At 42.1% G+C, this 13316-nt stretch overlaps 1 protein-coding gene across 1 annotated transcript in view; it reads left to right on the top strand.

Annotated features, from left to right (window-relative positions):
• The first annotated feature begins 12818 nt into the window (after positions 1-12818).
• The window catches only part of LOC135260000 (zeta-sarcoglycan-like), a 231998-nt gene continuing 231500 nt past the window's right edge, over positions 12819-13316 (top strand). The window contains exon 1 of the mRNA XM_064345028.1: positions 12819-12969. The gene's annotated coding sequence lies outside the window, so the exon portion shown is untranslated. The remainder of the gene's footprint in view (positions 12970-13316) is intronic.

Genomic DNA, 13316 nt, shown 5'->3' with positions numbered 1-13316 from the left:
TCAGAGTCAGGGATCCGGTCAGTTTTGACTTATTTTGGCTTTTGTTACACAGAGAAATGTCCACTGTTAATTCAACTCTGTGTTTATATGAGTCCACCTTGGCCATAATAGACTCCTAAAAACTCTGTAAGAGCTGATTTAACACTGGACATTGTACTGTGTATCTAATTGCGCTCCCTGAACATCAAGTTCCTGTCAAGAGAAGGGGAGTGCAATGATATAATTATAGCAGCATCCTATTGAAAAGGGATCCTTCATTCGATACAGTAATACACCTAATAGTTATTTCAACACTAAGAGCGTTTTTTTATGAGTCCATTGGGGATAAAATAATATATAGCCTATCAGTGTGAAATGTACTCCCTCAGAGTTGATTTAACGCCATTAAATAACCACCATTGATTTAACCATTTTACGCGGGTATCCTTCTCGTTCCTGAACCGATCTCTATGTGAACATCTCAGTTTGCGCCATTCCCCTGTTGCCACAAATGACTTCTGATGAGCAGATGAGGGCACAGAATACTGCTGTTGCGTTTCAAAATACGTGTTTTACAATGACAGTTATCCTAAAAGGAAAAAAATGGCCGTCCTGCAAAATGACTGTTTCAGAGATTCTCTCAGCAGCCTTCTCGAGTAAACGGCTGTACAATGACACGCTCGCAGTGGGTGGGGGGGGGGGGGGGGGGGAACAAAAAAAAAAACACTGACCTTTAGTTTTAGGTGTAGCGAATTGACAGCCCTGTAAAAAAAAAAAGTGAGGTCAAAGCGATAAGGATTAAGTAATCTCTGTTGACAGTTTCAGAGTCGTGTGTCTTGATAAATACGACGATTAAATGGCGGCTGGGAAGGAGACCAGGGCTCTTTATAGGGTGCTTGGCTTTATGGCCAATTCCTTATTTTATGACATTTCAGACTGGAAACAGCTTCAGCTTTTGACGACGGCCTGAAGACAGGCGTGCAATATTGATGATACATTTGCTTTGTAAAGGGATTATTTTACAGCGCCCTTGCCCGAACAGGGGTTCTGAAAGGGGAGATGCAGTACCTGCATATGCAGTCATAGTTAAGGGGGGGGTGGGGGGGCACCTCCAGAACTGACATAGGCGCTTTACAGTTTAAACATGACAAGTCATTTTGTGGAGACAGATACCCAGATATGGGTGTGTCTGACTCCAGAAAATTGGTGATTTTATAAATCCAGCTGAAATCAGTGATTTTATAAATCCAGCTGAAATCAGTGATTTTATAAATCCAGCTGAAATCAGTGATTTTATAAATCTGGCTGACACAAGTGATTTCATAAATCAAGCTGAAATTAGTGATTTTATACATCTGGCTAAAATGAGGAATTTTATAAATCCTTATTCAACATTTTCTGTGCACATGTCCCCCAGTGATTTGGAGGGATCTCGGTTGTTGAAGCATGAAAGCCTGGCCTTGTGATCTCAGGTAGCTCTGTGATGGCAAGCCAGGGGCTGTCTTTGCTGGAAGCAGGGCTGCTGCTAGCTCCTACCTGCATCCACGGTGTTTATGATAGCGTGGGACTTTCCCTTCTACACACCTTCACAAAACCCACAAGGGAGTGTGTCAGGAAGAGGAGTTGCCAGGAACTTTACAGAAACCACCGATATAACCCTTGTGTATCAAACCACTCCTGTTTTATAGGAGCTGTTCCACATCCGTTAGGTGTTGTATTAACAGAATTACTGTGATGTTATTCTGCGGTGAAATCTGCATGTTTACTGCTCTACTGGTGGGGCCGAAATGCATTTTCCGATGCATGTTGCAAATTAAGGCTTTCTACACATTAATGCACATGTACCCATGCAAACACACATACGTGCACACACAGACACTCACACAGACACGTACGCACACACACACGTATGCACATGATGGAGCACAATGTGCAACTACAGTACTGTACATTCTGCTTTTACATATACTCTCCCTGAAGCAGAAGTTAGAATGCACCCCCAACCCTAGTACATGTTATTGGTACCACACACACACACACGCACACACACACATCTAGCTGTCCCTGGATAATATGATCTAGATTAAGGTTGAGACTTCAAAATCATTCTTGTAGAATCCCAGAGGATGGGCGTCACAATCTCAAACTTTAAAAATGTAGTATTTTCTGAATTCACTGTTCGTCTTAGTCCCGCTGAAGCGAAAAAGTTTTGATTTTCACATTTTAACAATATGACCTGACGTGCTGTGCCAGGAACACAAACTCGCTGTGAAATAAAAAAATAAAAAATCAGGCGTATTTGCAGTCTGACTTCTGGCGAACACTAAACACTCTAAATAACAACCTGCATGTGCCATTTTGTCTGCAGTCAGTTAAAAGTACTGTAGTGTATTGTTGGACAGGTGGCAGCCGGCAGACTTCAGTTAAATGTTTTTAATGGCGGTGTATGGGACAGGTGCAGCTGTACAGTGCATGTTAATGTGCGACAGGCTAATACCTTACCTGGTGCATCAGAGCCCCCAGACATGGGAGAAGCTGTACGGTGCCGTGGAGTGGGCATCACAGGGCGTGAGCAGATGACTGGGAAGCAGAACATTTGGGCTGACATCTCAGGAGCCCCAGCGCTATTGCTCCCATACTCCCGGCAGATTTATCTTCCGCTGTTTGAATGGGTAGAAAGTGCACAGGATTTCTATGTTATCAAAATGCAGGGATTATACGGCATCCTGTTTGAAGAAAGGCTAAGACTGAGTAAACAATGTAATTTTTACATAATGCAGGCTTGGCACCGGCTGTTGAAACCAGGTAGATACCATGTTGCCCAAACGCTCCCCCTAGTTGTGACTGTGACTCAAGCATGTTAGTGTATATTCATACAGGTGTGTGTGTGTGTGTGTGTGTGAGTGGGTGAGTGGGTGTATATTCATATGTGAGTGTGTGCGTGCATGTATGCGCGCGTGTGTATGCTTGCGTGTGTATACGCGTTAGTGCATATTCATTTGTGTGAGGGTGTGTGTGCGCTAGTGTGTGTGTTCATATGTGTGAGGGTGTGTGCATCTGTCTGTCTGCATGTGTGAGCGTGAGTGCTAGCAGGTCCACATGCAGGTGTGGAAGTCAGTGATCTCCCTGGGTCTGTCTCTGTGGCCCGTTCAGACATCACAGGAATCTCCTCGTGCTTGTCAGCGTCTCGTCCCTCTCTGATGTCAAGCTCTTGTGTTTGTCAGCTGGGGGTGTGGGGGTTGTGTGTGTGCGTGTGGGGAGGGGGGTGGTGGTGGTTATCTGGTGCAGGAACTCACAGCTACCACAGTGCTTTGTTGTTGGCCCCAATTATGGAAAAGCATAATTTATATCTTCAGTCAATGCTCTTGATAAACACAGAGGGATGTGGTAAAGACTCACCTGTTGTTTTAAAGCCTCGACTGCATCTAAGTGGGGGTTCCTGTTTGCACAGGGAGGGTCTGCTAACACAATCGGCAAATATAGATTCAAGCCTCTTTGTTGTCCTTATTATTTTTAAATAAATTACAATGTTCACCAAATGATGTGTTGTGGGAGAGTTTGCATGGATTAATGACATGGATTCTTCTGGTCTGCAAAAATAATTACAGTGAAGGCATGTTGCAACGCAATGCAATTGATCTTTCACTAAACTAATTGTTAATTGGATGGCAGATTATCATATACAGTAGAAGCCTAATGATTGACCAGACATATTGTAATATTTCTATTTCTATTCATACCTTTTATTAGGCATGTGTGAATTTAGCCAGGCTGAAGACCAGGTGGGCAGAATTCTGGGCCAGTTGCAGTGGCCTGGTGGATGCAAGGAGATGTAGTAGCCCAGCCAAGAGATTACAAGGGTGAGTATAAGTATCTGAGGGACTGCAGAGTGTGTGCGCACACACGCACACACACACATGCACACACACTCTCAAAAACACAAACACACGTACACACACGTGCACACACACACATGCACATGCACACACACACACACACACACACACATTTCCCCCGCTACCCTGTGCTGTTTCCAGGAGGTCCAGGACTCCACATCTGTTCAGCAAACCCCAGTCGGCTTTCCCAGTGGAGCACACCAGTAGGCTTGCTCTCCGGCCCATGTGTCCACATCACAAAGCCACAAATTAGGTCCTGACATTTGGGTGCGATAATTGCCCCAGAAAAGCATGAGGCATCAATTACCCGCTCAGCGCTGTGACAGCTTACCCCTGAAGGACATGGTCACCCCACTGGACTCAGAGCGCTAAGCGGCCGTCAGGGTGGGACCTGCATACCAATCCCGCTAACCCCCCTCTCTCCCCCCACCCCCACCTCCCTGCTCACACCCCACCCACCCCCCCCCCCCCAACATCCCACCAGATTCAATCCAGTCCATTTCAAATGCAAGGGCTGTTTGAAAACCCAGCAGGCAAAATGTATTTTTTAGACCATATTTTTACATTTTAGTGTAACTATATTTCCATATTACCCTGAGTTTAAATTAAACAGTTTTTTGTTTTTGCCTCACGAGTTTTCATTGCAGGCAGATCTTAATGTCATTGACATAATTTAATTTGTGTGACTGATAGCCAATATTATTTTGCTAAATGTGTGCACACTCACAAACATACACACAAATGACACAAACACAAATGACATAAATGTATTCATATGTCCCTTTCGATAAACATAATTGACACAGTACATTAATAATTAAAGCACCATGACAACAATAATTTGTCACAGTACATTAAGTGCACCCTCTGAGTGAAAAAGTGAGCGAAGTGGCAGTGAGTGTAAAAACGAAAGAGAGAACGCGTCGTTCAGAATGGGGTGAATGCGAGGAAGTGGGCGAGCGTGTGTGTGTTTGTGTGTGGCTCAGAATGACCTCACACATCTCCCAGACTCCCCGGCTTCAGCGGGGGGCCCTGACAGAGAACGTTTCCCACCCGACGGCCCCCCTGTCCCCGGGGCGAGAGAAGAGAAAAAAGGTCAGTCGGTTAATTTGCACACTTTCCTCCTTAAAGCATTCTCTGAGCACTCAGGAGTAATTCAATCAGCGGTGAAAACACCGGCTAACCACCAGGAAGACAAAAAAAAAGAAAGAAAGAAAAATCATTAAAGACGCAACACGTAGGCCACTGCTGGTAAGGTACTGAGGAAAGGATCTGTGATGTGTGCATTTTAAGATAATTAAAAAAACATTCAAAGTGGAAAATAATTGTACATAAATATTTCAGATATTCAAATGTACACACTCCACAGTGACAAAGTTAAGATTAATCCAGACCCCATGATGCAACACAACCCGATTTCTCTAAATAGGGCACCATATTGGAAAAAGCTCATACAGTCTCATTCTTCAATAAGATTTTTTTAAAGATATTTCCCAGGACGCTGATGAACATGAATCTGGAATAGTAGAATGTATGACATCATAATATGTTAAATTACTGTAATCTAAATCCTATTGTAATCTTTGCAAATAAATATTAAAATGTATATCTTTTATTGGTAACTTATTCAAAGAACTATGAGGGCTTTAAAAGTGTTTTAAAAAATAGTATATAAATAAACCTTTAAAAAATACAGTAGAAAAAAAATGTTGTCTCGATACAATGATATTTGTAGAAATAAATAAAGCCTTCGCTTGTAAAAAAAAGGAAAAAAATTAGAATCAATTGAAAGTTGGCGATCTAATGCCACAGATGAAAGGACAAACACACTTTCATTAACAGAGGCATTCTGCAGCATTGCAAAGAATTTTCTTAATCAGAGTTTCGTCGTCCGAAGACGTCCAGCGTAAAAAAAGCCAAAAGCAAATAAGGCCTTCGTTCCCATAATGGGCCGCAGAGTTTGCTCAGGTAGAGGAAGGTGAGGTGCTCAGTGCGGCTGTAGCCAGCCAGTGAAAGTGGGAATGCCCTTTGTTCCTCATAAGTCAGGCGGAAAATTGCTCACCTATTTGTCATTGTGTACCGTGGATGTGGAGACCAGTCAATGGATTCTTTCATGACAAGCTTACCGAATTGGATGTTTTTTTTTTTTTTTTCTTTCCACCACCTCACCCACATTCACACCTGCACTGCCAGGTAAAATAACAAAAACAAAAGAAAAGGAGGGAGGGGAGAGAGAGAGAGAAAAGGAGGTTTAGAGAGAGACAGAGAGAGAAAGACAGGGAGAGAGGGAGAAAATTGATAGGCAAGAAGAATTCGCCATGTAACCTTGCACTTTTCCTAGGCTATATCAATTCAATTGAGCTTAATTTACACTTTGCACACAGTGTCAGGTAAAATGCCCTGCTTTGGCCGGCTTCCAAGCCTGCGGAATGTTCACTAATTACACCTGCGACCACAAAAAAAGAGTCGAATAAGCCTGCTGATGGACCTGTTCGGCGTGCATTATCTGCACGATTAGAAACAGTATTTAGTTCATCTGAGGGCAAATACTCAAAGGGTTATGGTTCTGTAGACCTTCTGTGACGTTACATCTGCTAGGTTTACGCACCTTGGTGGCCATGGTGTGAATGTGATTGACTCACTATTCCCAGAGGCCAAATGTCTCATTCCAGGACTAATGTGCATGGCTTATTGCACATACAGGATATCAAAGCGCAGAATTTGCTTTTAAATAGTTAATAGTCAGGAGAACATCCATCACCGTAAAAGCAGATGCAGACCAATACTATTTGATGAACAAAAGGCCTCTGCCGAGGCACTTTCTTCTCTCCAAAGACATTTTATGTGATTAAACCTTCTCATATCTGACTATTCATAACCATCATAATAAAAGGGTAATGATGCAATTCATTTCAGTTCATTAAAAAATTAATCTTATGTTGCTTACTTTTCAACCAGATACTGTAAGGGGCGACATAGCTCAGGAGGTAAGACCTGGCAGTCGGAGGGTTGCCGGTTCAAACCCCGCCCTGGGCATGTCGAAGTGTCCTTGAGCAAGACACCTAACCCCTAACTGCTCTGGCGAATGAGAGGCATCAATTGTAAAGCGCTTTGGATAAAAGCGCTATATAAATGCAGTCCATTTACCATTTACTGTATGTACTACTATGAGTGCCTGTTGAGACAAAGTGGGGATCTAATGTAATACGCTCCCAAAAACATTTAAATAAATCTGGATTTTAGAAAAAAAAAACGCATTTTTCCATTGCAATAAGTCTTGCTTCTGTGATACTGGTAAGTTTGGTATGAAAACCAATTGAACTGCATTGTACTTTAATTATTTTCTGCATGTTATTGACTACATTGAATAATCCCCCCCCCCCCCAGGTGGAAATCTTGAGTCAGACTGTTGATGGACAACAGTAAGTGATGTAACTGTCCTGATGGATCGCTTGTCCTCTATATGTAAATATTTTGGCGTACTTAAGGGACTTGTTCCCTTCCCAATCCATCTTGTACCCGTTAAGGGGTCTTAATTGCATCCAGTATACTAACTTTCAAAATGACCTTCGAAGTTTTAGAAAACATTACTAACTGCAATATCACAATGCAGTTAGTAATGTTTTCTAAACCTTTATGATGTTGACAGAGCTATAAATCACCTGTAAAATACAATTATACATTGAATTCCTTCACTGAGCTCTCCATCTGTAAACTGGCAGACTTATGACAAACTTTTATTTGAGAAAAATAATGACAACACACAAGAAATGAAAGAATGAGCACATTCATTTGTCAGACAACATCAAAAACCTGTTAAACCGTGCAAAAAAAAAAAAAAAACCAGAGAAGCCAAACAGTATTTCCATGTAAAGCATAAAATTATAATTCCCGCTGGTTATGTGATGACAGGATCTATGCCATGTCTGACCCTTTGTCTTAAAGTTACAGACCATAACAATCCCCCCCCCCCCTCCACAAAGCTCTATAAATTCAGAAAAGAGTAATTATTACCACGGACACAGTCGTTTCTTAGGGTCTGCTGCACTGAGCCATCATGCAAATTGCAACCTTCAGCCATTGCTGGGCGTTGTCTAGCCGTTGGCAACGGAGACAGATCCTTTGACCTGTCATTACTGTATGTTTATAGGAACTTTTTACAGTCTTACATGGTCCATCATCAATTCAGCCTATGGAAAATTATTTCACAGATTACAGACATGTTTATTTTATGAGATATGTGTCCAAACTAACAAATTAAACAAAAAATTAGAGGCTTCACATCACAGACTTACAGGTTTGGACATGAGCTCTTCGAAAGGAAACTTGCAGTTTTATGTTTAAACATATTAAGACATATTTATCACTAACCTCAATCAATTACGATAAGTTCCCTTTGCTTAGCGGGTATTCTGGATGAAACTGTGTGAGAGCGAGTGAAATTAAGATGGAAATGTAACCGTTGTCAGATTTAACCGTTGATCTTATTCAAGAAGAGATTTCACATATGCCATGTCATTGCGTAGTTGAAAGGGCGTGTGACTCAGGCTTGCTCTCAACACATCAATGGCTTCCTAACAATCCATAATCCATCTTTTTTTGTTCTGTATTAGGTGAAATCCCACATGCGGAGCGTCTATTGCTCTGTGACTGCACGCAGTTATCTCCTTCACAAGATCACAGCACGGATATCAAACGGCAGGACCCACCTGTCAATGCGCAAATCAGCAATTAAAACTCTCACGTGGAGATGTCAAATAAATCAGAGGGAGACGAGACAAGCCCTGGCACATCGCTTCCAGAGGACGCGCGTGAACCTGCGCCGTTTGCGATCGGTGCGAATAACCGACCGTAGGAAGGGCAAGACGATCGGGACCGGGGGGAGCAATACTTACATTCAAACGCACGGCATTTAATACATGAACATCACAGCCAAGCGCTGGCTATTTAGCAAGCAAGGGCCAACGAAGGACACCTGGAGATACACCGTATCGTTTTACATGGAGAGGGGGTAATTATGGTAATACTGAGCCACCAGCATTATGTACAATGCTGAATACATGTCACAGGGAGGGACAGTATTAATCAAATCTGAGAGGTAGCAGACCCTCTATCAACTATCATTCTGATTCTTTAATCTGATCTGTTCACTAGAGATTAAAGGAGAAAGTAGCATATAAATGACACAAAGGGACCTACATACATAAATGTATACACACACACACACACACACACACACACACACAAATACAAATGAAGGCACACAGACTAATAACCACACACACACACACGCACAGCTAATAAGTCGGTTCATGTGATGTTTGACTTGGCCAGCAGACCCTGGCTGGGGCTGCAGTACCTGCAGGAGAGTGCACCTCTCAGTACCTGCAGACGGGGAACTTCAAACACTCCCTACATTATGGCACACTGCTACCTCCAACGAAACACGAGGAGAGGAAATCCCCTAACTGGGAAAAATCACATCGCTCCAGTTGGGAACAGCACAACTCTTTCAAACCTATTGTGTATTTGATCAGAAAATACCCTAGTCCTGGAGACAGTTCTGCAGCATATATTCCATTAAGAAGTTCTACTTATTATTCAATAGGGAACAATAAAATATGCAGATTTGTGCTGTTTGTGTTGACAAGCATCTGTTTTTTCAGCCGTACGAACAGAAAACAAAAACAGTCCACCATGGATTTTGCAAAAATAAATCCAAATATATTTGCAATGTAACTGAACTCCTTTCCGAGTAATCCACAGTTAAGAACACAGCCTGGGGCCAGTTTAATATCCTTTGAAACTTGAACGTTGACAAATTAAAATGGCAGGGGATCAAACACCAGGCCAATAGCGTATCAAAGGCATGCATTTCCCCATGCAGTCAGTTGTTGAGCTCAGAGGTTATAAATATTGCAGCGGTACAGAATCATTGATGCCATCTTGCCACCTGCTGTTTGAGACGTGTCCTGTGGAACGAACCCATCCTACATGCTGCTGAAGTGTTGTGCCAATGCACAACAGCCTTTTCTACATTTTTGCAAATGAATCACAACATTAGAATGGACTTGCAGTATTTAGGAAGTGTTTCCCACGTTTAAGCTTGGTAAAGTCTGAGGTGGAGTACCTTGAGGCTGCCTGTCATCTAAATTCCATACAGATACAGATTTATAATCTTTGGAGTCTGAGATAAATAGAATTGTGACAGGGAAGAGGGTGGGCGAGGGGCGAGATGAGGGGGGCGGTGTTTGGGGGGGTCAGATAAGACAAAATTAAAAGCTGCGACCCTTTCGACAATAGGCAAAGTGCATGTTGAATCCTGAGAGGTTTCGTCACCTTATCGAAGGCCACAGGTAGCGAAGTTAATCAGCTAGACACGAAGGGGCTGGTTGTCTTCCGGAAAGCCTCCACGCTCTCCAATATCAAAGGCAATACGAGCCAGCACAACAAGATGCAGCCGAAGGTGATAGGGTATGGGCCATCTGAGTGCCGAGAGAGATGATACTGAATTAGCACTCTGAGCTAAATTAGACTGTTGATGTAATGAGAACGTCAAACTGAAGAGTTTATGCAGAGTCGGTTTGCATCACGCTCAGTGTTCGCTGAGGTGAATTCCGAGACCCTCAGAAAGTCAAAAAGCATTTCAGGCTACTGTGTCACTCACAGAAATGAAATAACAAAATTATGTATATATATATATATATATATATATATATATATATATATATATATATACATATATATATATATATATATATTTACTGAATTATATTTATATCAACCTCCTGAGAATACATTTTCCACTCACTCGTTGACACCTGTACACCTGCACGTTTGCTATATATATATAAGAGTATTATCACTGATTTACCAGCTATGACACGCTTAGTAAAAATAGAACAGACACAGTTAACCAAAGGAAATATTCCAGAGTTGAAAATTTACTCGGATCGAGCCGTCTGTCCTCAAGGCCAATCTCGCGCTTTTCCTTTTACTGTGTGGCTACGCGTAACATTGTTTTCATGTACACGGACAGCCTCTTTGGCTGGATAAGAGAGCCAGGAAGCAGAAAATGAGTGCGATGCAATGCTATATAAGGAAGAGAGAACGCAAACGGTATCCACGAGGGACTTTCCGGACACCCTGCAGGTTTACCATTTTGAACAGAGATGAAATGACAAAGATATTTACAGAGAAATTTGGGAGGAAAAAACCTGCCTCAGAGTATTTGTGAATATTAATAACTTAAGCAGAGTGTAGTGTTTGCCAGCAACACCACAAAGCTCAGCGGTGACAGAGTTTGAGTCCACTAGAGACCACATATACTCTCTTATGAGTTAAAAGTAATCTAATTAGTTGGATTTACACCTCCACACAATAATAATTCATAATTCCAGTGCTTGTCAGCTATTTGCCTTTGACTGTGGTTTAATCACCCATAAGACTTGACCAATGACCAAATGCTACAATATTTGCAACATTTATCACAAACAATAAAAAAACAGAACACATCCCTACACACTCCCTGTTATTGAACACCCTGCCTCCACCTCTAAGTCGACAGCCGCGATTGTGGAGATAATGATTGGGCTGGCGGTATTAAAGCAGTTCCCACTGACATTGATGTTCCCTCCGAGTCAGCAGAACCACACGGCCATTATAATGACATCCTCCTTTTTCCTGAATAGAGACTGCAAATCAAAGGCCATTAAGTTGGTTAAGTTACATTTAATCTTTTAATACCCTTCCCATATAGATCCAGCAGAGATAACATGATTGATCAAAGGCCGGCTGAACAGGGAGAATGCCAGCACCAGCATTTCCTGATCATTTCCTGATGAAGGAGGCGGGGAGGGGAAAAAAAAAGCTTAACATGAATGTGTCTTGATTTGCTATCTCCAAGTAATGCATACGCTACATGGCTACCCCCTGTGTCTTCTCTACAGACTGCCCTGTCTTTCTATTCAGTTGAACTAAAACACAATATATAAAGGGAACGGGAGCATTTTGAAGATAGAATCTCAGGATTTAGAAGTTTCTTGCATATATAGGCTTTTGAGGGCCATCAAGGCTATAATTCTCAGGTGACCGTCTGGACTTTCTGAAAATGATGGTAAATATAGAAATATTTTACTTATTTGTTCTATTCCAAAACACACCCAAGAGCACTGTGAAAACCCCAACCATATTTCTCAGAGAAACACACAGGAATTACTTGCAAATACACAAATACCAGCGGCTAAATAAAGTGAAATGGCTGCAGTGTTATGAAGCAGGGTCATACTGGCTCACCACATGTCTTGTTTGTGTACAGCAAATCTGAAGAAAAAAAGATTGCTCTGGTGAATATTTTGCAATTTCATAACGGTCAGCTGATGTTAAGGTTGTGTCAGAGCTTCAACACAAGAGTGAAATCACATGAGGTCATGGGAGGCACTATCTGCACTGAACCTCGCCATTGCTGACAGCCAACGAGGCCTCTCACAGACCAGAATTCTTGATGGCATAAAAAAACAAAAAACAAAAGGATATTTATTACAGTAAAAAAAATGAAATGGAAAAAGTTATTACTATTTTTAAAATCAGATTACAAATATCATACTAAGGTTTCTGGCCTATGTAAAAGGAGGTGACGTTTGAGCTGTCAGAATCTGGCTAGGCTGCCAATTTTCTGTTGTTTTATTTGGGCAACAACATTTATCTCTCTCTACGTGGACCCAGCCGGTCTGCCGTCAGGTGACGTCAGTTATGCCACGTGAAAACAAATCCTTTTTCAAAAAATTGAAAAGTTAAAATAAATAATTTAAAAAACTCAAATTAAAAAGTAACATTCACGAGAGAGAAAATATATGCGATTAAAATGCATATCACCTACTTAAAACCCCGAAAGAACATTTAGGCCTACTGTCGACACGTCACATCAACGTCAGTAGCCTACGTTGTGAAGTGTGCCGTAAATGGAAAAAAGGTTGGGAAATACCGTTGTAGGCAATGAACTTGGTTGTGGGTCACGAGAAGGGACTTTTTCCAGTTTGAAACTTCACGACCACACTTGCAACACTAAAAAGTACTTCGCCTTACAGCATACCTGGTAAGTGGGCCTCAAGAGTACATTTAGTGTGTTATGAATCCAATGGGATAGGTGCTCTTAACACCAGGCCCGCAGTACAGGAACATGCTTTTCAGAACAAGATGACTTTAGATGACTCCAGCACGGACAGATCAAAGCATAGCTCGGTGCGTATTGGAAAAACATACAGGCTTATTTTAAGCTCACGCGGCACAATAGCGATGCTCCCGCATTAAACTCCCCCTGTCAAGAGCTTGACAAAGCCGCATTTCAGCGCAGAGACAAGGGTGTGTTTTCCGTAAACGCGTTTAACCTGCGGTGACCAAGCACAACAGCAGACACAATCCCGAGCCCGAAGGGGAAGAGAC

The sequence above is a fragment of the Anguilla rostrata genome, chromosome 7, assembly GCF_018555375.3.
Source record: "Anguilla rostrata isolate EN2019 chromosome 7, ASM1855537v3, whole genome shotgun sequence".
Lineage (NCBI taxonomy): Eukaryota > Metazoa > Chordata > Actinopteri > Anguilliformes > Anguillidae > Anguilla > Anguilla rostrata.
The sequence above is the reverse complement of the archived record's forward strand: the minus strand, read 5'-3'. Positions and strand labels throughout refer to the sequence as shown.